At 54.0% G+C, this 25,603-nt stretch overlaps 1 protein-coding gene across 1 annotated transcript in view; it reads right to left on the minus strand.

The window, feature by feature from the left end:
- Window positions 1-14,178: 14,178 nt before the first annotated feature.
- The window catches only part of STK35 (serine/threonine kinase 35), a 30,748-nt gene continuing 19,323 nt past the window's right edge, over window positions 14,179-25,603 (minus strand). Inside the window, exon 3 of the mRNA XM_075900929.2 lies at window positions 14,179-19,571. The gene's annotated coding sequence lies outside the window, so the exon portion shown is untranslated. The remainder of the gene's footprint in view (window positions 19,572-25,603) is intronic.

Consider the following 25,603-nt stretch of genomic DNA (forward strand, 5'->3'; position numbering starts at 1 on the left):
CAAGGGCACACTGTTGACTCATATCCAGCTTCTCATCCACTGTAACCCCCAGGTCCTTTTCTGCAGAACTACTACTTAGCTGGTTGGTCCCCTGCTTGTAACTATGCTTGGGATTCTTCCGTCCCAAGTGCAGGACTCTACACTTGTCCTTGTTGAACCTCATCAGATTTCTTGTGGCCCAATCCTCCATTCTGTACCCTATCTCTGCCCTTAAGCGTATCTACCTCTCCCCCCAGCTTAGTGTCATCCGCAAACTTGCTGAGGGTGCAATCCATCCCGTCATCCAGATCATTAATAAAGATATTGAACAAAACCGGTCCTAGAACCGAACCTTGGGGCACTCCGCTAGAAACCGACCGCCATCCTGACATCGAGCCGTTGATCACTACCCGCTGGGCCCGGCCTTCTAGCCATCTTTCTATCCATCTTACCGTCCATTTATCCAATCCGCATTCCCTTAACTTGCTGGCAAGAATATTGTGGGAGACCGTATCAAAAACCTTGCTAAAGTCAAGGTATATCACATCCACTGACTTCCCCATGTCCACCGAGCCAGTTACCTCATCATAGAAGCTAATCAGATTGGTCAGGCACGACTTGCCCTTTGTGAATCCATGCTGACTATTCCTAATCACTTTCCTCTCATCCAAGTGCCTCAATATGGATTCCTTAAGGATCCCTTCCATGATTTTTCCAGGAACCGAGGTAAGACTGACCGGCCTATAGTTCCCTGGATCGTCCTTCTTCCCTTTTTTGAAGATGGGCACTACATTTGCCTTTTTCCAGTCATCCGGGATTTCTCCCGATCTCCACGACTTTTCAAAGATAATAGCCAAAGGCTCCACAATGACATTTGCCAACTCCCTCATTGCCCTTGGATGCACTAAGTCCGGACCCATGGATTTATGTACGTTTAGCTTTTCTAAACCTGTTCTTTACCCACCACGGGCTGTCCATCTTCATCCCATCTTGCGTCATTTGGTGCAGAAGTCCAGGAGCCCACCTTGTCCGTGAATACAGAGGCAAAGAAAGCATTGAGTACTTCAGCTTTCCCCACATCATCTGACACTAGGTTACCTCCTTCATCCTTTAGGGGCTGCACACCCTCTCTGATCACCTTCTTCTTGTTAAGAAACCTTTCTTATTATCCTTCACATCCTTAGCCAGTCACAATTCCATTTGTGCTTTCGCCTTCCTGATAACCCCCCGGCATTCTCGAGCTATACATTTAAACACCTCCCTGGTCATTTGTCCAAGTTTCCACTCTTTGTAAGCTTCCTTTTTGTGCTTAAGTTCACCAAGGATTTCCCCTGTAAGCCAGTCCGGTCTCCTACCCTTGCTACGCATCGGGATGGTTTCTTTCTGTGCCTTCAATAAGGCTTCTTTAAAATACTGCCAGCTCTCCTGGACTCCTTTCCCCTTCATGTTAACATCCCAGGGGATTCTGCCCATCAGATCTCGGAGGGAGTCAAAATCTGCTTTTTTGAAGTCCAAGGTGTGTATTTTACTACTCTCTTTTCTTCCTTTGGTCAGGATCCTGAAATCTACCATCTCATGATCACTGCTTCCCAGGTTGTCACCCACCTCCACTTCCCCTACTAGTTCCTCCCTGTTTGTGAGTAGAAGGTCAAGCTGCGCACGGCCCCTGGTCGGATCCTTCAGCACCTGTGTCAAGAAGTTATCCCCAACATTCTCCAAAAACTTCCTGGATTGCCTGTGTACTGCCGTATAGGTTTCCCAGCAGATGTCAGGGTGATTAAAATCCCCCACGAGAACCAGGGCCTGCGATTTGGAAGCTTTGCTCAGTTGTCCGAAGAAAGCCTCCTCTACCTCATCCACCTGATTCGGTGGCCTGTAGCAAACACCAACACCAACCACAACATCACTGCTGTTGTTTGCTCCTTTAAACTTAACCCATAGACTCTCAACAGGTTTTTCTCCCTCTTTATACTAGAGTTCAGAGCAATCATAGTGCTCTCTTACATATAGTGCAACTCCTCCTCCTTTTCTCCCCTTTGCAGCAGGAAGGCTCCGTCTCGAGGAGAGAGAATTAGGGCTCACGTACGTGAGCATGTGGAGGAACCTCATCGGCGTTTTCGCCTTCCCGACTACAGGTTGAACCTCTCTAATCCGGCATCCTCGGGACCGGACCAGTTCCGAACGAGAGAATTTTCCAGACGAGGGAGGTCAATATTGTCTGGCAGCATTCCCAACACTACCACTGCTTCCTGGGCGCTCAGAAGACATCGAGGGGTCAGTTAGAGCTAAATAACAGCAAAGAAGCAGGACTGGTGGCTGTCAACAAACTTCATGGGGCCGTGGGAAACTTGGCCCCACCCATGCAAAGTGGACATCTGGCCAACTCAAATCATTCTGGACGATGGATGTTTCCAGACCAGCGAGTTCTGACCTGGGGAGGTTCCACCTGTACTGATTTCGTGGCCCTTGTGTAGAAGGTAAGCGCCTCAGCGAGGTTTGGAACCTGTTCAGTGTGATCCCCCTGCGACCAGCTGAATTCTAGGCATAGAAATCTCTCGGTGAAGCTGATTTGATTTCTTACCAAGGACGTTGTCCTGTAGAATCATTGGGGGCATTTGGGGTTGTGCTTTTAGGTTGCCCCATCTCCTCCTCCCTGCTCTTTCTCTTCTTCTCTTGCTTCTTTTCCCACTTTTCCATCCCTCCCTGCCTCCGCCGAGGGGAGTGTGAGTGAGTGTGTGTCGGGGCGTTAGCGGTCACTGGGGGAGGCCCTCTCAAACAGGTGGGGCTGGAAGACTGAGCCCCTCCGGGAGTGCCCTGGGCCATCCGTTTGCTGAGACCTGCTCCTCCTCCTAGCTCTGAGTCTTGATGCTGATTGGCTGAGCAGGTGGCTATTGACGGGGAAGACTCAGGTCTTTTTTTTCCTCTCTAAGACCACACAATTAAGTCTCAAGCAATCCTGGGTTTGACTGGTCCTGCTGCTTCTCTGCAGGGGTGTGAAGGTCTAGTCAACTAGTCCACAGGATAGTCATATCAGATAGAGGCGGGGGTGGGGGGTGGGAAGACAAGTGGGTACTTCAAAGCAGCAAAGTCGCGGGAGTCTGGGGCCAGACCAGCACAGGGGAAAATGGAAAGGGGAGACTGGAAACCCATTTCCCAGCCGGTGCTCCTAGCCTGCGCCCCAGGGGCCAGCCTTGGGCAGGGCAGTCAGGGCTGGGCTATGTGGGGCCCTTCCTCCTTCAGGGACAGGGGGAGGAGATGGGACTTCATGTCAGGGCCCTTCTGGCTTTGGCAGCGAGAGCCTCAAATCCCCCGTCCGCGGCCCAACCGCCCCTGCTCCCGCCATGCGATCCAGGAGACGGCGCTCACAGAAGAGTCCCAGGCTAGAGAACCAACTGGGCCCGAAGGGAATCAGCTCTTCTCTCCTCCCGGCACGGAGATCTGGGGGGATGGGGATTGTCCTCACATCACCCCCTTCCTCTGAGCAAGGGCTTTGGAGCCAGCGAGGGGCAAGGGCCTGTCTCCATCCCAGGAGCTGCCCAGGAATCAGACATTCCACCCTGAGCTCCATGGCTCAGCCCTGGGGATGGGGGTGGTTGCGTTGGCACAGCCTGGGCACCGGCCTACAGATCCTGACCTGCCTCCTTCCCCTGCAGCGCCAGCTCCTGCAGCAGGGCCAGTGACCCAGGAGAGCCCAGGCCAGAGGGAGCAGCAGAGCCCCGTTCGGATTCACCATCCCCCGCCCCGAATTAGATGGAAGTGACGGAGGCAGGTGGCTCCGACAGGCTGTGGGACCTGCCGCTGCAGGGGCCGTGGGTGGAGGGTCCCCTTGGGCAGGCAGAGTCAGAGCAGGGCAGGAGCCGGACGTGAGCCAAGTTCATCTTCTCCTGGTTCAATGGAGATTCAGGGGAGCATGTTCCAACCCCTGCTCCAGCCAGGTTCCTGCCTGGCCTTGGGCCCCTCCTTGGGGCAGCTGGGGGTGCAAGTCCTCCTGGAGGGCCCTGCCCACATCCCTGTGCTCCAGGATCCCTGGGAGCAGAAGGAGCTTGGGGTCTAGTTCTAGCTCCTCTCCCCCAGTGTCTCCAGCAGAGGGACTTGGGGGAGAAAGGCTCCTGGCCCAGGGGAGATTGGGAGCTGACAGTAGAAGCTGATAGAGCCCCCCCCCTTCTCTTCCATTAGAGCTCAGATCCGTTCCCCAAACTAGGGAGCTCGGTGGCTTCACTGCGACTGTCCATCAGCGACCCAGCCACGGACACCGGCCAGCAGGGAGGGGATCTACTGGATCTACTGGCTGCTCCGCCAGAGGTGAGGAAACCCCCCTGGGACATGGGCCCCAATAGAAAAGTGACCTGGACAGAAGCCAGGCAATGGGACCCTAGAAGACATGACCCACCTCCCCTCTGAGAGCAGTGATCCACCTCCCGTCAATGGGTGATGGGAGCCCTGTTGAAGCTCCCGGTATCTTCTGAGCTTGGCCCCAGCTGGCAGCTCCTTCTCCCCCTGCTCCATTTAGGATCACGCCCCTCCCCAGGCACCAAGGACACTCCACCCACCCTAGGGAGCCCTGCTACCCTGTGGGGCCAGGGATGCACCCCAATGGGAGTGGAAGAACACGGCCACCAACACCGGACCGAGCAATCGGACAGCGAGAAGCTGGTAAGGAACAGGTGTCATAGGGAGATGAGGGAATGGAGGCAGGGGCTCCTCCTAAGTGGGGTGTGTGGGGGGGTGTCTGGCACTGGAGGTCACTAGAGAGGAAGACGAATCCATCCCAAGGTGCCAGTTGCCTTTAATCCTCCCTGGTTCCTGGGGGCATCCAAGTCTCTGACTCCCCCTTGTTCTCGTGAGACAGGAGGACGTCAGGGCCCCAGTGATGCGCCAGCTCCGCTCCATCTCATCCTGTCAGCAGGTGCCCGAGGCTCTGCAGGGGCTGCCCCTTTTCAGGTGCCTCTGGTGGGCTGTAGAGCCCCGCACTGGGCCAGGCGGGGTTAGGAAGCAGGCTTGGACCCCTAGGATCCTACCCCACTGCCCCTGCAGAACCTGCTCCAGCTGGAGGAAGAGTTTCAAAGCGAGCCTTCCATGGAGTGTATGTGTCCACACACTAGCTCAGAAACCAAAGGGTTAATCCAGGCACTGCCAGCCACTGCTGGACCAAAGGGCTGGGAATGCGACTGGCAGGGCTGCCGAAGAGGGGTGAGCAGGCAGGAGAAAGGGACTCCGGCCAGCAGCCTGCTAGAGAGCCATCCCGGGACAGACCCCAGCGAGGGGCGAAGAGGCCAACAGACCAACCCCCTGACCGGCCTGAGTGCACCATGGGTCTCCAGATTCCTGGGCACGAGGAGCGGACTGACAGCCCCACTGAGCTGCGTGAGCCGGAGTCAGGTCCTCCCCCTTTCGGCTCGCCACTAACCTCCCTACCTCTGTGTAACATGGACCAAGGAAGGCGACGGCTTCAGATGCCATTAGCCATCATCTGGACTCCAGAGCAGAGCTAGATTTTAGTTGCCTATTCGGATTCCCCCCTTTCCCACCTATTCGCTTGCACCTGTGTGTGTGTGTGTGTGTGTGTGTGTGTGTGTGTGTGTGTGTGTGGTTCCGCCTTTTCCACTTATTTGCATGCAACTGTGTGTGTGTGTGTGTGTGTTTCCTCTTTTCCCACCTATTCGCCTGCATCTGTGTGTGTGTGTGTGTGTGAGAGAGAGAGAGACAAGAGGCTTGTACTCCCACACTCCTCTCCAGGAAGCAAAGAATGTTTGTTTCCCTTTGGCACTGTCTGCTCTAACTTTTTCTGACTTTTCCCCAGCCGAGCCATGCAGGAAAGCATCAGACGCAATTAGCTCAGCTGGCACCATCCTGTCCTGGGGGACACTGCACGGAGGTTTCAGGAGAGTCTCTCCTTGGTAATTCTGCTCAGTCAGGTGGCCGGGGGGAATAAAGCAACAGAAGAGGCGCTGGGGAGGACTCTGCTGGAGTTCGGGACAGATCTCAGCTCTAGACGGGAGCGTCCTGTGCAGGGTGAATCCAGCATATGGGAGTGGTTCTGACGAGGGTTCCCTGTACACTTAGGGTTCATCTTTTGGGCCAGCCGCCCAGGAGATTCAAATGCCGCCCAGCTAATTAGCCAGCAGCAGGTGTTGGTACTGGTGGTGCACAGCTGCACGTGTCGGAGCAAAATTTATTCTGCACATGGATGGAAAAAATTAGAGGGATCCTTGCTCCTGACTCAGCAACTGTGCCAGATGGGGGCATGGAAGAGCTGTGATGGTGTAGACGCTGGATTGACAACAGTGGTGCTTGTAGCCTTCCCTCTGCACAAGAGGGACAGTGGGACGTGTAACCCCTCAGACCGGGCCCTTATCCACATCAGCTGGGAACCTGGGGCCTGTTCGGGTCTTGACATGTTGGCAGGCTCAGCAGACGAGGGCTCCAGCCTGGGGAATTTCTTCGTGACGTGGACGCTTGGCCATTAGGGATCAGAGTGGGTGAGACCCGCGATGGGGTGTGTGCGATTACTAGAACAGCCCTGCCCAATGCCCAGCAGTGCTAAGCTCCGCTTTGGGGGCTGTCTCTTCACTGGATTTCCTTTGGCACTAGAGCACCAGGGGCTGCCAAGAACTTCTTTGAAGCCGGACAAGGTTCCTGGGGAGGGTGGGCTTGGCGTGAGCTCATCCTTGGAGAAAAGGCCCCGCGATCCTCACTGGTAACCCTTGTGTCTGCCGGATGTCGTCTGCCAGACAGGGGACGCGGGTGTGTCTGCTCCCGTGAGTGGAGGGGAATCCCTCCTCTTCGCTTGCCCTCCCCGTCTGGGGGCCGTGGTGCCCAGGTGAGGGAAGAGATGCCGAAGAGACTTCAAAGAAGCTGCAGCCCTGAAGGAGCCCGGAGGGACACGTGTCCCTGGAGCTGCTGAGCTGCATCCCAGAGAGGCCCTGGGAAGTGAGTCGGAGCGCGGAGCCCGACCGCTGGCCACAGTGGGTGCAACACAGCAGCCGGCCCAGCTGTGGGCTCCTTCTCCAAGGCCTCTCGACACCTCAGCGCCAGTTTGAAGGCCGGAATGGGAAAATCCCCGGGCGAGCTGTGCCGGACGGGAAGGCTTGGTGGGAGCTCGCAGAGCAGCCCTGAGTGCGCTGAGACGCGGCGACATCGCCAGTCAGCTGCTGTGCAAGGACGGGGTCACGGGACGGCCTGACGGGTGTCAGTCACCGCCAGCCTCCTCCTGTCGGACCCAGGCCGCCGGACTGATGCGCCTGCGTGGCAACGGGCTCCTCTCATGTACCGAGGGTCAGTCCATCGTTAGCCTCAGGAGAACCTGCCTCTGAGACTGCGTGAGGGGGCGGTGGGGAGGGAGGAGATGTCCCTGGAAGGGCCGAGACACAGAGCTCTGCATGGAACGAGCCTCAGAAACCCACGACAGTCTAGGGCTCCCCGATCTCCTTTGTCAGTGTATCTGCTCGCCGGAGAGAGGCCCCCACAGCACGAGCTAAGCCACGATCCTGGCAAGCACCGGGCAGCCCCCCTCCCCAAGTTCTGCCCATTTACCCCCCTCTCCTCCCCAGACATGCAGCGTCCCCGGCTGCTTCTCTTCTGGACTCCACCCAGCTCTGCTAATGCTCCTCCCCCAGCACCAGGGCAGTAACATCTAGGGCAGAGGTGGGCGAAAAGGCCTCCATGGGCCGGATCCGGCCTGCCAAGCGGGTGGATCCGGGTCGCGGAGGCCCTGCCGCTCCCCCGCCTCCAGGCCAATTAGGGCCTTGGGGGCAGGGGAGCGCACGAAACCTCCTCTGCTCCCCCCTCCCCTACCATGTGAGCAGGGGGTGGCACTTCAAAGCAGGGCAGGGGCAGAGGCAGAGCCGAGAAGGCTTCGCCTTAATTGGCCTGGGGGCAGGGGAGCGCGGGGAGCCTCCTCCCGCCCTGCCGGGAGCACGTGGCGCTTTGAAGTGCCGCGCGCTGCTCGCATGGGAGGGGGGAGCAGAGGAGGCTTCGTGCGCTCCCCCACCCCCAAGCCAATCAGGGCCTGGGGCCGGGGGAGCTGGGTGAAGCTTCCTTTGCCCTGCCCCTGCCCTGCAAGGAGCCTGCTGCACTTCAAAGTGCCACATGATCCTTGCAGGGAGGGAGGAGGCTTCCTGTGCTCCCCCGCCCCCAGACCCTGATTGGCCTGGGGGTGGGGGAGCGTGCCAAGTGGGAAGGGGCGGCAAAGGGACTCCCCACCCCCAGACCAACCATGGTCTGGAAATGGGGTAGCCCCGCCCCTTCCCATTTGGGCCCCGCCCCTTCCAGGTTGGCCCAAGGCTACTTCAAAATGTTTTGAAGTGGCCCCTGGGCAAAAATTATTGCCCACCCCTGATCTAGGGAGAAGCCCAGGCCTGGAGGGGCTGTGGAGAACAGACTCCCCCCATGTGCCCCGAAGCAGCCCCTCCAGGGAAAAGCCCGTTGAGGGAGCAGTGCAGAAGCTTGCATGGCTGATGTCGCTGCCTGTAGATTTCACTCTCTCCTGGGCTCTCGGTCTGGGCTGCCCATGGTTCACCATCACCATTCACAGGGCCAGCAGTGGGCGGTGCGCACGCTGCCCTCTAGTGGGCAATTCTAAAACTCTTCAGCCGTGTCATGGGCCCTGCACTGCTAAGAACTACTGGAGAGTTTCCATTTCATTGGGGGCGGGGAGAGGAGCTTGTGAATTGGGTTGGTTTCCCTTCTGCTTTCATTGAGGGTCTGCAGAGCCTGGGGCCACAGCCTGGGGCCTGCTGGCGACCCGCATGGGCCGGGGGTGGCCATAGTGCCCTTTTCTATGGCCTGTAGCAGGGCCAGCAGATCCGGAAGGGCGGTAGGGGATGGCCCAGTCTGTCCCAGGTCTGCGGCAGGGTAGGGTGGACTAGCAGGTGCCTCCTTCTCACAGCCTGAGGGGATCTATGAAGATCCACCGGGCAGTTTGACCCTCCCCACATTTCCAGGGTGAGCGATGCAGCTTCCCTCAGAGCTACCCCCGGGCGTCGTGCGACCGCCTGCGCAGACTGGGCACGAGCGATGTGCCGTTAAGCTGGCTCGATGCTGGAGCCTCGTCTCTCGCGCTGCGCTTCACTGGGGCTGACAAGGCCCATTCAGGCCTAGCCGGGCTGAATGAATCCGCTGGAGATCCGTGTCGGGAGCGATTACGGAGCACAATAGTGACAGGGTCTGTTCGGGGTGCCCGTGACCGAGGCGGTTGGCTTTCTCCAGGCCGCGTCAGCTCCCCAGGACAGGGCAGGGCAGGGCGGGGGAGTGTGAAGGGTGCACGTTCAAAACAACGCCGCAGAGATCTCTCGGACGGGGCTTGCGCCCGATTACATAACCCGGCAATATTGCTCGCGGCGCTCAGCGCTTATGCAAGAGCTCGTGCTGCGTCACGCGGCGCCTTCCCTCCCGGGGGCTCTGAGCCAAGCTGCCGGCTCACCTGGCTTGCCAAGGATGCCGCCTGGTACCTGGCTTTGGCTGCGGCGTCCGGGAGGATTGCGGGAGGCGGGGGGAGAAGAGCGGTACTCGAATCGCTGTGCTGAAATCTCAGGGTTCGACTCCTCTAACCAAGCTCACACAAGCCACGGATGAGAGGCTCCATGTGAGCAGTGGTTACCGGATCTGTCCTCAGTAATTAGAATTCCCCTTCCCCGATATTTACCAGAGGTCCTGGAGCACCTTAGAGACCAACACAAATTATTGATGGTGTCATAAGCCTTTGTGGGCAAAACCCGCTTCCGCAGATAAGCGGAGTGGGGAAAAAAGGGGGGAATCTCCCACTATATAACACAGGGGTGGGGAACCTAAGGCCCAGAGGCTGGCTGCAGCCCCCGAAGCTCTGGTCTCCCACCCCTGTGCTGGCACTTCAAAATCTATTAGCCTGCCCCCCGGGCTCTGGTGTGTGAGGGGAATGTGGGGCAGGTCTTTCCTCTTCTCAGTAAGGGGGTGGGGGGGGTTGTGGGATTTTTTTTTTGCATTTCTGTGAGTGTGGCCCCCGCTACTGATTTTTCTGTGGGTTAGCGGCCCCCGACACTTAAAAGGTTCCCCACCCCAGCTAGAATAGAAAAAGGGGGAGGGGGGGAGTACCTGTCAATTATAGTACTGGTGCTAATGAGGCTGAGTGGGCTGGCAGTCCCCTCCCCCTCCCCTTTTTCTCCAGTCTGCGCATCTGAGGAAGTGGGTTTTGCCCACGAAAGCTCATGACACCGGATCTATTTGTGATAGTCTCTGAGGGTGCGTCTACTGGAGTATCCCGAAATAGCTATTCCGCGTCTTCACTGCAAGCCCGTTATTTCGGGCTCGCTCTTCCGACATCCCTGTAAACCTCATTCCGTGAGGAGTAAGGGACGTTTCGGAACAGCGCTTTATTTTGAAATTTGGCGCCATGTAGCCAGCACCAAATGCCGCAATACGCTCTTTCGAAATGGCATCGAAATAAGATCGCTTATTTCGCATTACAGTGCTGCGTAGACACACCCGAAAGTGCTACAGGACTACTCATTGTTTTTTAAAGTTACAGACTAACACAGCCACCCCGAGACCCGACTATTTACGCAAGACAGTCCGTTCGCCTTCTGTCCTTAAACCGCCAAAGCAAGAGCCGTTATCTAACACACTCATAAAGCAACAATGAAAGCCTGATGCTGGCTGTAGCCTAAGGGCAGAAGCAATTTGTGTTGCAGAAAACAGCAGACTGAGGGTATTTCAATAACAGGTGATATGTGACGTATAAAACCAAGCTGAGCTAAGACCAAAACATCCTGGGGCCACAGGGAGCATCCAACAGATGGTTTAACTACTCAGCTACGATGCTGTCTGCAGATGGCTGTGTTCTCCCCCAGAGCTGGCTGCCTGGCTACGATGCTGGATGTACCATGTGCAGCTTGAGTGTTGGTTGCTTTCAGGTCGACAAGTGCTGAAAAAAGTCAGGTTACTACAGAAGCAGGCCCCTGAGTGGGGGAGGACCCTGTCCAACACCTTATATAAGGGCCTGGCTGCGGGCGTGGGTGCGTATGAGCACTCAGTCTAGCAGAATTCAATTGATTATTTAACCTCCTCTCCCCGGCAGGGCAGGCTCTTGCCAAACTGTGGTAACAGACAGGGTGTGATAGTGGCAAAGCTCCATCCAAGTTACACAACCCAGGGAAAGAAATGGACTGGGTGCTTTGGCTGTGATTTCTCTTCCGGCAGGATGGGAGAGGTGACCCTTCCAAGGCAGGGCGGGGTGCTGGAGGAAGAACTGTCTGTATTGCCCGGAGCCTCGGTTTCTGAGTAAGCAAGGGTGGGGGAACGGCATAAGTTAGACAACCGTGCCTGTCAATGGGTGTCTAATAGCACTGCGGGAGACCCTGCCTGTTGCTTGGCTCTCCTCTTGGCCCGCCTGGGCCTTCTATGAAAAGCTCGCCCCACCCGCCAGCACGTTTCTCTTCCCAAATCTGAGCCCAAGTCAAATCACAGCAACATTTGAAGTATCTGAGAACAGGCCTGTCAAGCACATGGCTACCTCTCCCCCCAACACGTCTCCCTCCCCCTCTCCGCTTCTGTGTGGCTGCAGGAACCTTCCCTTCCTGTCCGGGACTGGTGCTGCGTGTTAAAGAGACGCGCCAGAAGGGCCTGCGTCTTTCTGAAGCACTTGGCTTGCAAAGGCTCATGCAACGGGGAGGAGTAAACTCGGGAATTTCCGTAGAACACGAGAGCTTTCGCCATTTCAATGTGGCCCCTCCTACCCCCAACATGGCCCTTGGTGCTACTCCCGCCTACTGCTCGGCTTTTATTTCAGAGTCAGCGTCAATGGGTCTGGTTTTGTGTGGATCTGGATCTAGGAGCAGCGAAGGAACCCCAAATCACCGAACCGTGACACCGTCTTCCCCCGCCACTATCGGAAACCAGCTGGGACGGCCTCCATTGGAAAGGGCAGCTGAGGAGCCGTTGGGCCTTGCCCGGAGTTCACTGCTCCGGGAGCAGGCTCGCGGGAGGGAAGAGTTTTTCAGCATCTCCTCTGTGGAAGGTGGAGATCAGTGACAGCCCATCCTTCTCTGCCTTTAGCAGGCAGCTGCCCCCACATCCATTTCCAAGACAGGCTGGCCAGGCCTGTCTGCCTCGCTTTGTGCTAGTGTTCACCGGAGGCTCCCTCACTCGAAGGCCTACGGTCCATACGCGGGCTCAGGGGAGACGAAAGAGCACGGGCTTGTGCCAGGGCAGAGATGGGAACCATTCCCAGACCCCTGCACAGGGTTCTGCGCCACTGTGGGGGCTGAGGCTGGGGGCCCAGGGAGTCCATTCCCAGTGTCCTATGTACGTGAGCTAGCCCCATTCACCCGGGAGCATGGGGAGAGGCCACCACCCTGCAACTGAAGCGAAACTTTCGTTCTACCCAGAGGCAAGAGGCGGCGTCAAACTCATCCCCGCTGTTAGGGACGTGAAAGCCCAGTTAACCGTGTCTCACCGGTTCACCGATTACAGGGGGGACAGGCGGGAGGGCTGCTCCAGCCCCCCTGGGCCAAAGTGACCCCCCCAGCCACTGCAGTCAGGCTGGCACAGCCCCCTGCTGTGGACAAAGTCTGCCCCGGCCGGCTGGTCGAAGCTGCCCCTTCCCGCACTGGGCCCCTTGGGGCTGGGGCAGCTTCCTTCCTGCAGCGGGTGGGGAACCGCTCCAGCCCCCCCGCCTGGCTTCCCCATTAGCCGGCTAACCAGTCGCATCCCGCCCTGCTAGGACTCCTCTGCGTGTGGCTACAAGTGATAGTGCTACCATGATCAGAGCAAGTCACTCCACCACCGGGGCAGGCCACTTGCCCCTCCACCGTGCCGGACGGATCCTACGCGGTACAGCTGTGGGGGAGGGGAAGCCGTTGACCCACAGAAAAATCACTCGGGGGCCACACACACGGGAGAAGCAAAGCAAAACAACCCTCCTCGCTGACGTGGTCCTGGACTGAGGAGGAGAAAGACCCCCCCCCTTCCCCTCACACAGCAGAGCCTAAAGGGGCCCAGGCTAGTTGATTTTGTAGGTTCCCCACCCCTGCTGTAAAGGTCATTTTCTTCAGCATCTGTGGTTAGTGTGGCCTTTGAGAGCTCCTCAGACTGGTGCCCTCTCCATTGCCGTAGAGCCACCCTGCTGCTGACCTGAGGGAAGGGCTGATCTGCCGACTAGCTTCCCACTCTACCCGAGAGGCGTACGCCCTCTCCTGCATCCGCGCGCTCCCTGTGCGGCCAGCTGTCAGAGACGGGCCCTCGCTAGAGCCTATTTCAACATGGCCGCCAGCAGGCGCGAGTCCAGCTCTTCCCGTCTACCGGGAGGGGTGGCCCTGACGTATAAAACGGGCCTCGGCAGACGCTCAGCAGAAGTGATGTTCCCTTGTGGCCCAGCCTGGGGAGGGTCTCTCTCAAAGAAAGGTCAGCCAAGCCCTGACGTCTCTCAGGGGAGACGCCCTGGCTAACCAGCCAATGCCTGCTGCAGGGGACATTTTAAACGAGCAACCTTCAGTCGTAGCCGTCTGTGAGTTTCTCTTGGCACCGTTAGCGGCCGCCCCATTTGCTCCCTTTCTGCCCTCTGCCGCTTGGCCCCAACCTGCCAACACGTCCAATGGGGCAACAGAATTGAAGACTCTCTTGTTGCCTCCTTCTCAAGGCCTGGAGCAAGAGCCCCTCTCTTGGAAGAAAGGGAACAGAAATAAAATGCCCCCAGCCAGGTTCAGCCAGATCTCTGGTTGCCGCCCACAGGAACCTGGGTTGTGCACCTCATTTCAGCTAGGGTGGCCTCAATTTGTGGGTGGCACCCATGGAAAGCGGTTTCTCAGCTTGCTTTCCCATTCGCCCTGTATCGTAGGCGCTGCCAAGACTGTGGCAAGATCTGTGTGAAGGCTGGAAAGCGCAACGGCTTCAGCGCTTGTTAGCTATTTCTCGTTTGGAGCTCGATGCTGGAAGAGCAAGTTAAGGAACAAGCCTGACCCAGCCCCAGCCGCTCTTTGAGAGCCTGGGTGTGTGCCGCTGCTCTAAGGGCTTTTCTAATAGGGGAGCCAGCTGCATCTCTGGGGCAGATGGTGTCAGCAACCCAGGGAGGGGCTCAACTGCACAACCTTGGGGTCTCTAGTCAAATACCCTATGTGCTAGGCCACTCATGAACCTACCTACCTTTAGGGCGTCTCTTAGCCTGCCCTCCCTTACCGGTGGTTCGTAGCCAGAAGGCTGAATACAAAGAAACCAAACTCCCCTTGCAAATTGAGTATGGCTTTCAACCCCATCCAAGAGCTTTATTCACACAAACGTCTCTTAATTTACAAAGCCTCTGCCATTCATACACATCAGGGTATCCACAGTGTTCAAGGTACTTAAATACAACGTCTCATACCAACCCAAGTAAACCAAGTACAAAAAATAGTCATATAAAGTTCACACATAGGTCCTAGATTACCAGCTTCTGTGCAAAAAAAGAAAAATACAGATTTATTAACTAGTATCATGAACTAACTTTAGTTTGGAGTCTGGGTTTAAGCCTTCCCACTCTGCACACCAGTAGAGTTCAGTGACCAACCACAAACCCCCCGGGAGCCCGAGCGAGATGACAAATTGCAGGAAGAGGTTAGAAGAGGCCATGTCCTCCCGCACTTTTCAGCCAGCATTCCCGCCCCGCTCGGACTCTAAACCGGGCGAAAACGCTTTGCGGGCCGGCTGGCGGGACTGCGTTTCAGGAAGGCGGCAGACCGCCATTGCACACTGCAGTCCAGTGGTCACCGTGGACTTGGGCAGCCCGAGGAAGCAGGCACCAGTTTACCTCAGCAATGGCCAACACCATAGCGTAGGAACAGCGCAGCCTCTGCAGTGATCTCCAGGAGCCATGGCCAGGCCTGGCTTGCCGCGCCAGGGAACGGATCGATACGAAGGCCAAATGACTTGCTTTGCTCGGCCGCACAGCCCACGGTTGCCTGGCATCGGGAGAAACACGAGGCCCAGTTCCAGGGGGCTGCCTCAAATCTGAATTGCTGGAAGCGGGTGGACCGCCACGCAGCGTGCAGTGCCCAGCTGGAACAGCACGGTCTGGAGCCACCGAGAGCGGAGGGTGTAGGGCTGGCGGCTGAAGAACGGGTAAGTGCTCAACTAGCTTCTAGAGCAAGGTCCCTGTAGGGCGCCAGCCCAATTTGGCAGGGAGCGGGAGACTGGCAAAGCGTTAAAGCAGCAGGACCACCACGTGCCCCGGGAAGGGTTTTGCCTGACGGGCGGCGGTCGTGCGGTTAGGGGGGAACCGCACAAAGCAGCAACGTGGTCCCCCGCTCTCACAGCCTCTGTACATCAAACTTCAGCTTGGAGTTGGGCCCCCCACTGCAGCTGGCAGTTCCCTTTGCAGGTCCTGGGCAGGCTTAAACCCAGAGGAGATACTGCAGACGGAGATTTACAATACACACAAAGGAGGAATTCCACAACGATGGTAACTTTTGTTACAGTCTCTTATTGCTCCGCCAAGGCTCAGGGAGCCTCCTGATATGGTAAGGAGCTGGATCCTGAGCAGTAAAGGAAGACTGAAGGGGGACCACTGTCTAGCTGTTACTAGCCCTCCGAACGTTAAACAGCAGCAGGAGAACAAGGGGGAAGCGCGTCTGACCGCTTCTCTAATCGGCCTACTGAGCCCATTTCAGCACCCGCTCCACATGGAAAACACGTGTGGCGTTACAGCCGGCCCAGTGTTGGAGGGCAGCTGGAGGGGGGCTCTCCAACGCAGGCTGGTGGCTCGCTCATTCCAAAGTCCTCCAGAACTGCGGCTACTTCCCCCCACCCCCACGGTAAACAGGCTAGTTAGAAGTAAACATGTTTAATACAATCCCAGGACATGACAGGACCATGCCATCTGCTCCCCCAAGAACCTGGCTCACGAGAGCGAGCCACACGAACCAGCGGCCTCTCCGTGGTGGGAGCCCCCCCGTCTCCCGACCCTGCCGAGCGTTGTTCCTCCAGGGTCAGTTCTAAAGTTCGACATCTAGCGTGGCTAGTCAGAAATCAGGAGACGCTCTTGCCTGAACGTGAGCTGCAGAGACCGGGCAGTCCGGAGCCTCCGGCTTAGCTCCGCCTTTCCCGGAAGCTGGGATTTCCCCAGCGGTCACGCCGAATGCCAAAAACACACGTGATGGGCCAGGCGTGTCAGTCAGCAGCCGTAAGGTGTGTGTGTGGGGGGGGGAGCAGGTGGGGGCTGGGCAGACAGATGTCAAGCAAGAGGGAGGAGATGCCCCTCCCCAGAGAGCCTGATGGACTTTGTTAGAGCTCTTCCCTTTGTAGCTGCTGGTGCCCCTGGAGGAGATGGAGCAGGGCCCAGAGGTGAGATGTGGCGAGACACCAGTCTACCTGAAAACGGGACACACCTCCTCGCTATTCTAGTGAGCCCCGAGCCAGCTGCAGCAAAGGCAGGGAGCCAAAGGAGGGAAGCATCCTTGAAATGAGAGCGGGAAAGTGGCCAAAGGCTCGCAGCCCTAGAACTCTTCCTAGGAAGTGGCTTCTAAAGCCTATAAGGCACTACGGTGGGCCGAGCTAACAGCGAGCGGGTTTCAAAACGTATCGGCAATGCCAACGCGGAGGCGTAAGCGTGAGGTCTGCAGGCGGACTGACGGGGCCGGGCTGCAAGGGGGACTCTGTGCTATCCAGGGGGCTTGCCGCATGCTCTGCCAGCAGGGCGTTTGAGCAGAGCAGTAGTCAGATAGGGCAGTGCTAGGGAGAGCCCACAGCCTCTGAGGGATGCCAGGCCTGGCAGCCCCGGGTGGCTGAGCATCGCTGGAGGCGGGGAGCAGGTTACATGGAAAGTTCTGAGAAGTGCTAGCTAAGTCAAAGCAGCTCTCCTAGGAATCTGCCTGGAAGTTGCCTTCTGAGCTGTAACATCCCTCTTGGGCTTCCTCCTGGCAGGGGAGGCATGTGCGAACGTGCACAGCGGGAGCGGGCGCGGGCGCGCTGCACTCCACCAGCACGTGGCTATAGCAGCCGACAGCTGCAAAGGCTGCCGCTGCCCCACCCAGGCGTCGGGAGCATGGCTGGAGTGCCCCAGAGTGTTTGAACACCAGCTTGAGTCCTGAACTCGGGGGAAGAGCCTCTGCCTGCAGGAAGCTGCTGGCTGCCTGATGAAGGAGTATTGGGGGGCTTCTGACGCACAGCCTGGGCAGAACAGCACACGCGCCTGTGCTACGTTTCAACGCACCATGCGCCTGATGAGGAGGGGTTGTCAGAGAGAAAATCCACCGCTTCATTACTTCGGGGGGTGGGAGGGTCTTAGATGTTGCCACGACCGTCCCCTGCTAACCTGGGGACCCAACACAGACTAACCACTGATCTGAGGTGTCCCAAAGCCAGACAGTCCTCTCAAGCATCAAGGTGGAGGTACAGGAAAGAAGAGTGAGGTTCTCTCCCTGGGTATTCGCTCCAGGAGGGAGCACACCACTAGAACTAGATGCTCCTGCCCTGCCCGTCCCCTAATGCACAGCACAGCCTTCGGAGCCACCCGCATTGTCTCTGGGCACTGCGTTCAACCTCGGCAGAGGTGTCAAGGCTTAAGAGGTTTAAAAACAAACAACCACCAACTGAAAAACTAGACACCATCCTTAATCCAGCCCTAATGGAGTTATTGCCTTCTCGTTCGCTTTTCCGGGATGGCTCAGCACACGGATAGGCTGAGAAAAGTGTCAACGAATAGAAACAAGGCTGAAGCGTCCGCCCAGACAGCAGGCACGTTAGTCGTGTAAAGATCCTGTACGATTAGGCCCTTCTCTAACTGGGAGCCCAGTCCCGTTCTACCAGAGCGACAGTGGAATACCTAGGTCAGGAGGTGAGAGCTAGTCTGAAAGCACAACTAGTGCAGTATTCCCGCACGGGGCGGTTAGAGTTGGGGAAGGTGTTTCTAGCGCATGTAGAAAATCGCAGGGTACAAAGGATGCTGCGCTTGACACGGTATTTACACTGAGCAAGGGCTACAGAGCTACCGGAACCACCCCCAACAGGGCTCGTCACCACTGCACAGTGGATGGACACTGCAGCGCTCGGCCCATCGAGAGTTGATTGATCGTGTCTCCTTAGATGCGATGAATCGACCTCTGAGCGCTCTCCCATCGGCTCCGTCTACTCTTCTCGCCCTGGTGGAGTACCGGAGTCGATGGGAGAGCATCAGCCGTCGACCTCACTGCATGGAAGACATGTGGGTAAGTCAGTCCAAGCACATCAACTTCAGCTACACTATCCGCGTAGATCAATGAGGGAAGCGGGGGGTAGTGTAGACTAGGCCGCAGTCAGTCCCAGAATGTCAGTGCTGCTCCAAATGCAGGCCAGGAAACTAATTAACTGGTCACTTGCGATTCCCACCTCCCTGCCCTACAGTCAGATGATGGGTAACTGGAAATGACTCAGTTGGCACAGCACTCTCTTGGCCCTTTGTAGACACACAGGCTTCATCTACACTGCCGGTTTTGCTGGCAGTGAGTATGCAAATGAGTTGCAGATTAGAACATCACCGCACCTCATTTGCATAATTTATGTGCACCATTTTTGCACAAAGGGTTTTTGTAGGAGGAAAAAAAAGCAGTGTGGACTTTTTAAGCGCCCAACCCCCCCCCCCCCCATCCACACTACCCCCCCTCTCCCGGCCAAAACCAGTGTGCATAGATTATGCAAATGAGGCACAGGAATATGCTAATCCACACCTCATTTGCATACTCACTGCTGGCAAAACGGCAGCATAGACATAGCCACACTGATCCAGCAAAAGGAAAACAGTCTCCTACAGGAGACTTAAAACCCTACAGCGAGTGATGCTTTCAGTACTGCCAAGGCCTTCAGTGACTTCAGATCTTTTTTCAGTTACTTTCTGTTTCTGTCATATACATTCACCTTATCGATCAGTTGGGTATCTGAAAACCTCTCCCATCCACTCCACGGGCCCTTACAGAGCTAGGCTCCTAGTTGCCAACTTCCACAGATGCTGATTTTTGTTTTATTCCGGTAGAGGATGACAAGGATCTTTCCACTACCGCACCAATCTTGCCTAATCGATTTCCTTTCCAGCTCATCTTGCTACCCTCATCTAGTGTCACTTGCTTTTCTGTCTAGGCAACACCCCCTGTGAAGGAGCCCTCGGGTTCTAAGCCACATAACCATCTGTTTGCAACATGGGGCTTCTAAAACCTTACTTTTTCTACAGTCTCCCAACTACAGTGCAAGCCCAGTGACCCTCTCTGCCCTAGAGAAAGAATATTCACTTCAAAAATCAACCTCGGACCCACCCTGACTTTGAGCCTTGGTATCTGTCAGCAATCAAGGGAATGCTTTGTAGGGATTCTAATTCCCAGCTGTGTTAGTAAAAAGACGCGGGCCTTTCCCAGAAAGAACCTGTAGCATTCTGTAGCACTGAATAACAAGGCTGAAAGGAAGGGGGGAAAGGGGTGGGGAGAGAAGCATGGTCTTCTTGACCTTATTCAACAGTCTTGTAACCAAACGGGCTGAAAAGATTCTGCTCTCCTGAAATCTCCTGTAACCAAACCAAACAGAAAACTTCTCCTTGCCAGAGAGTCTGTTGTCAGGTGATCTTCAACACCATCTGCTTCCCTCTGTGCATGTAAGAAATGGAGATTGCAGGTCCCTGGTAAATAAACCTGGAAAATATAAAAACAGGAGATCAGACATTCCCCTTGTGTCACTGCAGTCACTGGGCCAGAGACCGTATTTGGAAAACGTAGGGAACCGAAAACCTTGCCACGAGCTGGCCAAGATGGCTACCCAGCAGGCGCGAGAGATCAAACCACGTCATTCTGCCCATTTCGCTTGCACCGCTTTTGCCTGCCAGGTGCCAATGGATAAGAATTGGAGATTAATGCTTCACACAGATTGGAATCAGCTATTCCGATTTGCTTTCATCTCGTAGAACGCAATGGCTGCTAGGAGCATAAACCAGTTGTGTTAAAACAAATGAGACTGGAATTCATCTGGGAAGGAAAAAGTAAAATGGTCACAGAGTGGCTGGATTTTGAGTTCAGATACTTGGTAACTGCCCATGGGTGGATCTGACAGCAGATACCACTGCAGAGAAATGTAAGTACATACGTTCTTTGTTTCCAGTCCTGATCAGTAGGAAATAATGGTCTTTAAAACGGTCACACCTCCCTCAGCCTAGCACTAATCCAGGACTGGCTACAGCAGGTCTGGACTGCAGAATGTCGTTTTCCTTCTCCGCAACATATTCCCAGATAATCTATGTATTCATCTTTGCAATATGCTATTTATAAATGCCCAAACTGTGTTAGATCACGGAGATCAGTCACTTAGTATCAATTACATAATTTAAATGTGGTTGAGACAGCAGCATGGGGTGGCAGTCGGCTCCCTGGGAGATTTTAAGCTGGCTCCTGGCACATAGCGGCTCTCACCTGCCGTCCAGCTCCCCAGAAGCCAGCCCAGGAGGCGATGTGTAACTGTTTGGATAACTGGTAAGCTCATGCCAATGTAGATCACACCAATGTAGACAAAGCCTTAGGGTATGTCTACACAACAGTATTTTGGAATGACCAATGTTATTCCAAAGAGTGTGTTTACACAGCAAGCCATTATTTTGAAATAATGTTGAGCTGGAGGACTAATGCCATCTTCTGTAACCCTCATTTCACGAGGAGTAAGGCAAGTTGGAGGAAGAGTGCTCTTCCTCCAATTTCTGGCTGTGTAGACTGCGCCAAAAGCCAAATTAAGCTACAGTATTTCAACTTAAGCTACACAATTGACGTGGCTGAAGTTGCATTGCTTACTTTGACTTTTGCCTTGCAGTGTAGATGTGCCCTCACATCCCTAGAGCATACACATGTCAAACTAAAGGAGGAACAGTGTGGAGGTCACACACTCAGCCTCCATTGTAAGAATGCATCTTAGGTTTCTCATCATGTTGTGCACAAGGCAATTAGAACCATCCTCTTTGCTGTGCACGCAGCAAGAAACTCAAGAGGTGCAGAGGCTGTTGCTTCTTTCTGGCTGTGCACGTTCACTCTAGGAACTCAGATTCCACCTCTCTGTGCTAGTTGCTATGGTCTGCTAGTTAGCACCCTCATGGGACCTGCAGAACAGAATGAGAAGTCAAGTTTCAAAGGGTGGCACCCTGAGAGTCCATATGCCTTTGTTCCATAATGACTTGAAACTAATCACTGGAGGTCACATGCGCTTGTTGTTTCTGGAGGCCAAATTCATTGCACACCTCAGGTCTCTTTCTACCTGTCCAGTCCTCCCTGATGTCTGCACTAACCAGATGCCAAGTGCCCTCCCTGACACGGTTACATCTTGGCAGAGAAATGCCATCATGTTGAGTGGAAGGTCTCATTTTGCTCTGCCAGTAATACTAGAGGCTTTACTGAGGGAGTAGGTAGGGTGGCCAACTCTCTAGTATCACCCTGAGGGCTCCAGGAATTAATCTTTAATTAAAGAGGTCATCATGTGATGAAACCTCCCGGAACACGGCCCACCAGAACCGGCAACTCTAGTTCACGGCCCATACAGGCTCCTTGCCACCTTTCATTCTGCACCACTCTGAAGTCTTGGCATTGATCCAGTGCAGTGTTCAGGAGTTCCATGGACGAGCCGAGAAACGTGCTGATGTTTAGTGTGGGGCCTTGCGTCGTTTGGCCAATCCCATCAAGCTACATTTCTCCAAGACAGGCTCTGAACTCCAGTGAAGTAAGTGGGAGTTCTAGCAGTGTCACGCTCCTAGGACAGCAGCTCTCAAAGTGGGGTCAGGACCCCAAAGAGGTTGCAACCCTGTTTTAATGGAGGCATTCTGGGCTGGCATTAAGACGTGCTGGGCCCAAAGCGAAGAGGCTTCAGCTTCAGACCTGGGCAGGTTAGAGCCTCCCCCAAGACTTTAGCCCCTCTGCCTGTCAGTCCCATGTTAACTTTTGTCGTCACAAGGGGGCTGTGATGTGAGAACCCCGTCCTAGAACCTTGGTATGCTAACGCTACTTAGTTGTCCCCCCGCCTCGGAGTCGTGAAATCAGTCCCAAAGAAAACAGCGTGGCTGATTTAACAGTGACAGAATTAACCTGTTGAGGAGAGATGGCTACTCCCCAGTAAATGATTCAAATCCCTTTATGCAGTAAGAAATCTTGTTAAAGAATAAACTTCTTAAAAGAAGAAACCTCCTCTCCCGCTGCCTAAAGCGGAATGCATGGATTTAAAATCCAACCCATTTAATTTTACTCAATTTTAATCGTGATTTAATTCAGCCTTTGATTTAAATCAATTTTCATCTTGTTTGATGTTTCTATTTTTTAGTTATCCTCCTAAATATTGACTTGCAACTAAAGCTATCCTTCACGCTACTGGTGGGGGAATTTCTTTTTGCTTACCAGGACAGCGCATTGTTTCTATACTACAGAGTTTAACGTCAGGGAGCTGGGCAATATGTGTGTGTGTGTGTTGGGGAGGGCGGAAAGAGCAAGGCCTCAGCAACAGGCCTCTGGTGCTACCCACAACGTGGGCCTCCCTGCCAGCCCTCTGAGTGTTACCACTGCGAGAGTAGTGGCGGTGGGAGCCCCGGGCCCTTTAAAAAATAAAATAAAATCACTGGGGCAAAGCGGAATTGCTCCTGTGGGAAGGCCTGTTTTACCTACATTTACACAGATTCTTAATTTTTACTATATCAACATTTTGAACGATTTATTTACTAGGTTTTTTAAACGTGTGATTAGTATCGATCTCTATTTGGATGGAAAACTGGAATTTAACAAATATGCAGAAAGTTTCATTTTTAAAAACATCTAATCAAATGCACACAACAGGGAGGGGAAGTTTATCCAAACAACTATTTTGCATTTAAAATCAACTGATTTACTGAACAAAGGAAGTATTGTATGTACTTGGTGAAGTGAAGTAATTGTTTATGGTTAGGTCTTTCAGGATTTTAGAACAGGTAAATCTCATCCTCTCACACCTAATTTTTAATCATTGTTTGGAAGAAAAAAAGCCTTCTTGCTTTTTCAATTCCCAATTGGTTTCTTAACTTTGATTAAACTAGTCACTGAACTAAGTTAGCTGAATAAAAATGAAATGAAGAAAATATTGTCTGTAGCTGTGGAAGAGGTTACTACAGGCAGTCCCCGGGTTACATGGATCCAACTTACATCGGATCCCTACTTACAAACGGGGTGAGGCAACCCTGCACCAGCTGCTTTCCCCCAGCAGACCAGGGAGACGTGGAGCGGCTTTTCTCAGCAGACACCTCAGCTTGAGAATAAAGGACTGAGGGAAGTGAGGTGTGGGAGAATAAAACTGAGCTCTGGAGAAATGTTTGGCAAGAGTTTCCCCTACAATATGTACCAGTTCCGACTTACATACAAATTCAACTTAAGAACAAACCTACAGTCCCTATCTTGTACGTAACCCGGGGACTGCCTGTACTGACAAAAGCTAGTTTATCCTCAGAGGACAGGTCAAGAAGCAATGGGCTTAAATTGCAGCAAGGGAGGTTTAGGTTGGACAGCAGGGAAAACTTCCTCACTGTCAGGGTGGTTAAACACTGGAATAAATTGCTTAGGGAGGTTGTGGAATCTCCAGCACTGGAGATATTTAAGAGCAGGTTTTAGACAGACACCTGTCAGGGATGATCTATGGTGTTTGGTCCTGCCGTGAGGGCAGAGGACTGGACTCTACCTCTTGAGGTCCCTTCTAGTTCTAGTGTTCTATGATTTTAGTACAAACTGTGGCTTAAGTTGTTTAACCAGTGACGTTCCAGTGGTTCAGAGTGCTGATTTCTTTAAAACTTTGGCAGCAAACACATACAACCTGAATTTTTATTTTAATAGATCAGAGCATATTTAGGTCTTAATGGAGGCTGTCAAATTTTCCATAGGTTCATTTTTAAAAAGTGCATTTATTTAAATAAAATCAGTTTAATCAATTTTTATCCACCTTGGCTTGAAGCAGTGAAATGGGAATGTATTAACTGTGCTTTTAGGAGAGTTTAGATGAGAAATGCTAGTCAAAACAGTTGCCAGTGGACGGACTAGACAAAACTCTTTTACTACAAATACAAATAATTCTGCCATGGCAAAAGGCATCTGGAATATCAGGAGCATGTTTCTTAAAAGAAATTACAAGAAAATTTCTAGAATGTGTCGCTTACGCTGCAGCCTCATACATGGGATAGTTTGGCTCTTCTGTTCTGTGTTTCACTGAAGCAAGAGCATCTCTTGAAGAAATCCCTGGTTGGAAGCATTCACAGGTTTCCCTAAATTCAGAGTTTCCTGCAATAGCTTTTGACAAAAGGAGAGCTGAACTGAGGCACACTGTCTAGAGGGGGCAGGTTGAAAGCGTTTTAATTCTCCACTGATGACACTTATAATCTTAAGTAGCTAGCATGTTTGTGGGGGCATCAATAGCATGTCAATTACAACACCAGGACCTGGTGCATGCAGGCGGGACTTCTCATCCACAGTGCCCAAGAGGAGAGCACCCATGACAGAGGTCACACTGAAGACGGCAGGAGATTGATGCCCTTAGCATGGGGGTAGTCCTGCAGTCAGTTATTTTTGGTAGCAGAGTGTTCTTACTAATGTATTGGAGGCAGAGATTAACCTGCAGAGTCTCACATTAATCACATTATCTCCCCTGAAAGGGACGAGAGGGCCCGGAAGAAGTTAATCGCTACCGTAGTTTGCTAGGCTCTACATCTTGCTGCTTAAGGGTGTGCATAAATAAAGCAACCTAATTCCCTTCCATGACAGTCACTGGGCTAGGGGAGAGGGAACAGTATCTACAATATAGCTTGATTTTAGTAAGGTTTCTTAATAGGGATGTAAGCGACTGGTTGACTGATAAACGAAAGCTTATGGGATGGACAACTAGTCCTTTGACTACTGGCTTCCCCTCCCGCCCAGGGGTGGGGGAAGAGCGCAGAAGATGGTGCTGGGGGGACCTACAGGGCTGGCCCACATTTTGGCACCGGAGGCGGGGAGCTCAAATGACGCTCCCATGCCCCCTCACTTGGGCCAAAACTTTGAAAGGTCTCAATTCTGCCTTCTTCCTCCAGCACAGCACTCCATCTCTGTGCACCTAGAGCAGAGAGAATACAGATACCAGCAGCAGACAATTTTCTATACTCTGGGTCCTGGTGGCACCCCGCAGTCTGGCACCTGAGGCAGCCACCTCAGTTCGCCTCATGGTAAGGCCAGCCCTGGGGACCCAGCTTCAAAGAATTCTTCTGTCTACCTACCTCTGCCTCTGGAACGTCACTGATGTAGACCTACCAAAGCCTCCTATCTCCAGAGAGCGAGCCATTAAACTACTTTTCCTAAAGGCACAGTGGGGATCCAGTCCTTGCCTCTACTTCTTTCTCCCTCTCTATCTTTGTTTGGAGTTGCCAACAACCAAGCCAGATCTGTTAAGAGACTGGAAGGGTCTAGAGATTTCAGCTACTAGGATGCCAGTTGCTGTTGAGGGCTCATCTACACTACCAGCCGGATCTGTGGGTCACGATCGAGCCAGCAGGCGTAGATTTATCATGTCTAGTAGAGACATAATAAATTGACCACCAAGCACTCTATCAACTCTGGTACTTCAGTGGAATGAAAAGTGCAGGCAGAGCTGATGGGAGAGCATCAAGCTATTTACCACCACAAAGACACTCAGTATGCTGACCTCAGTTACATTAGTC

Source organism: Pelodiscus sinensis, chromosome 17 (assembly GCF_052426305.1).
Source record: "Pelodiscus sinensis isolate ZL-2025 chromosome 17, ASM5242630v1, whole genome shotgun sequence".
NCBI classification, from domain to species: Eukaryota; Metazoa; Chordata; order Testudines; family Trionychidae; genus Pelodiscus; species Pelodiscus sinensis.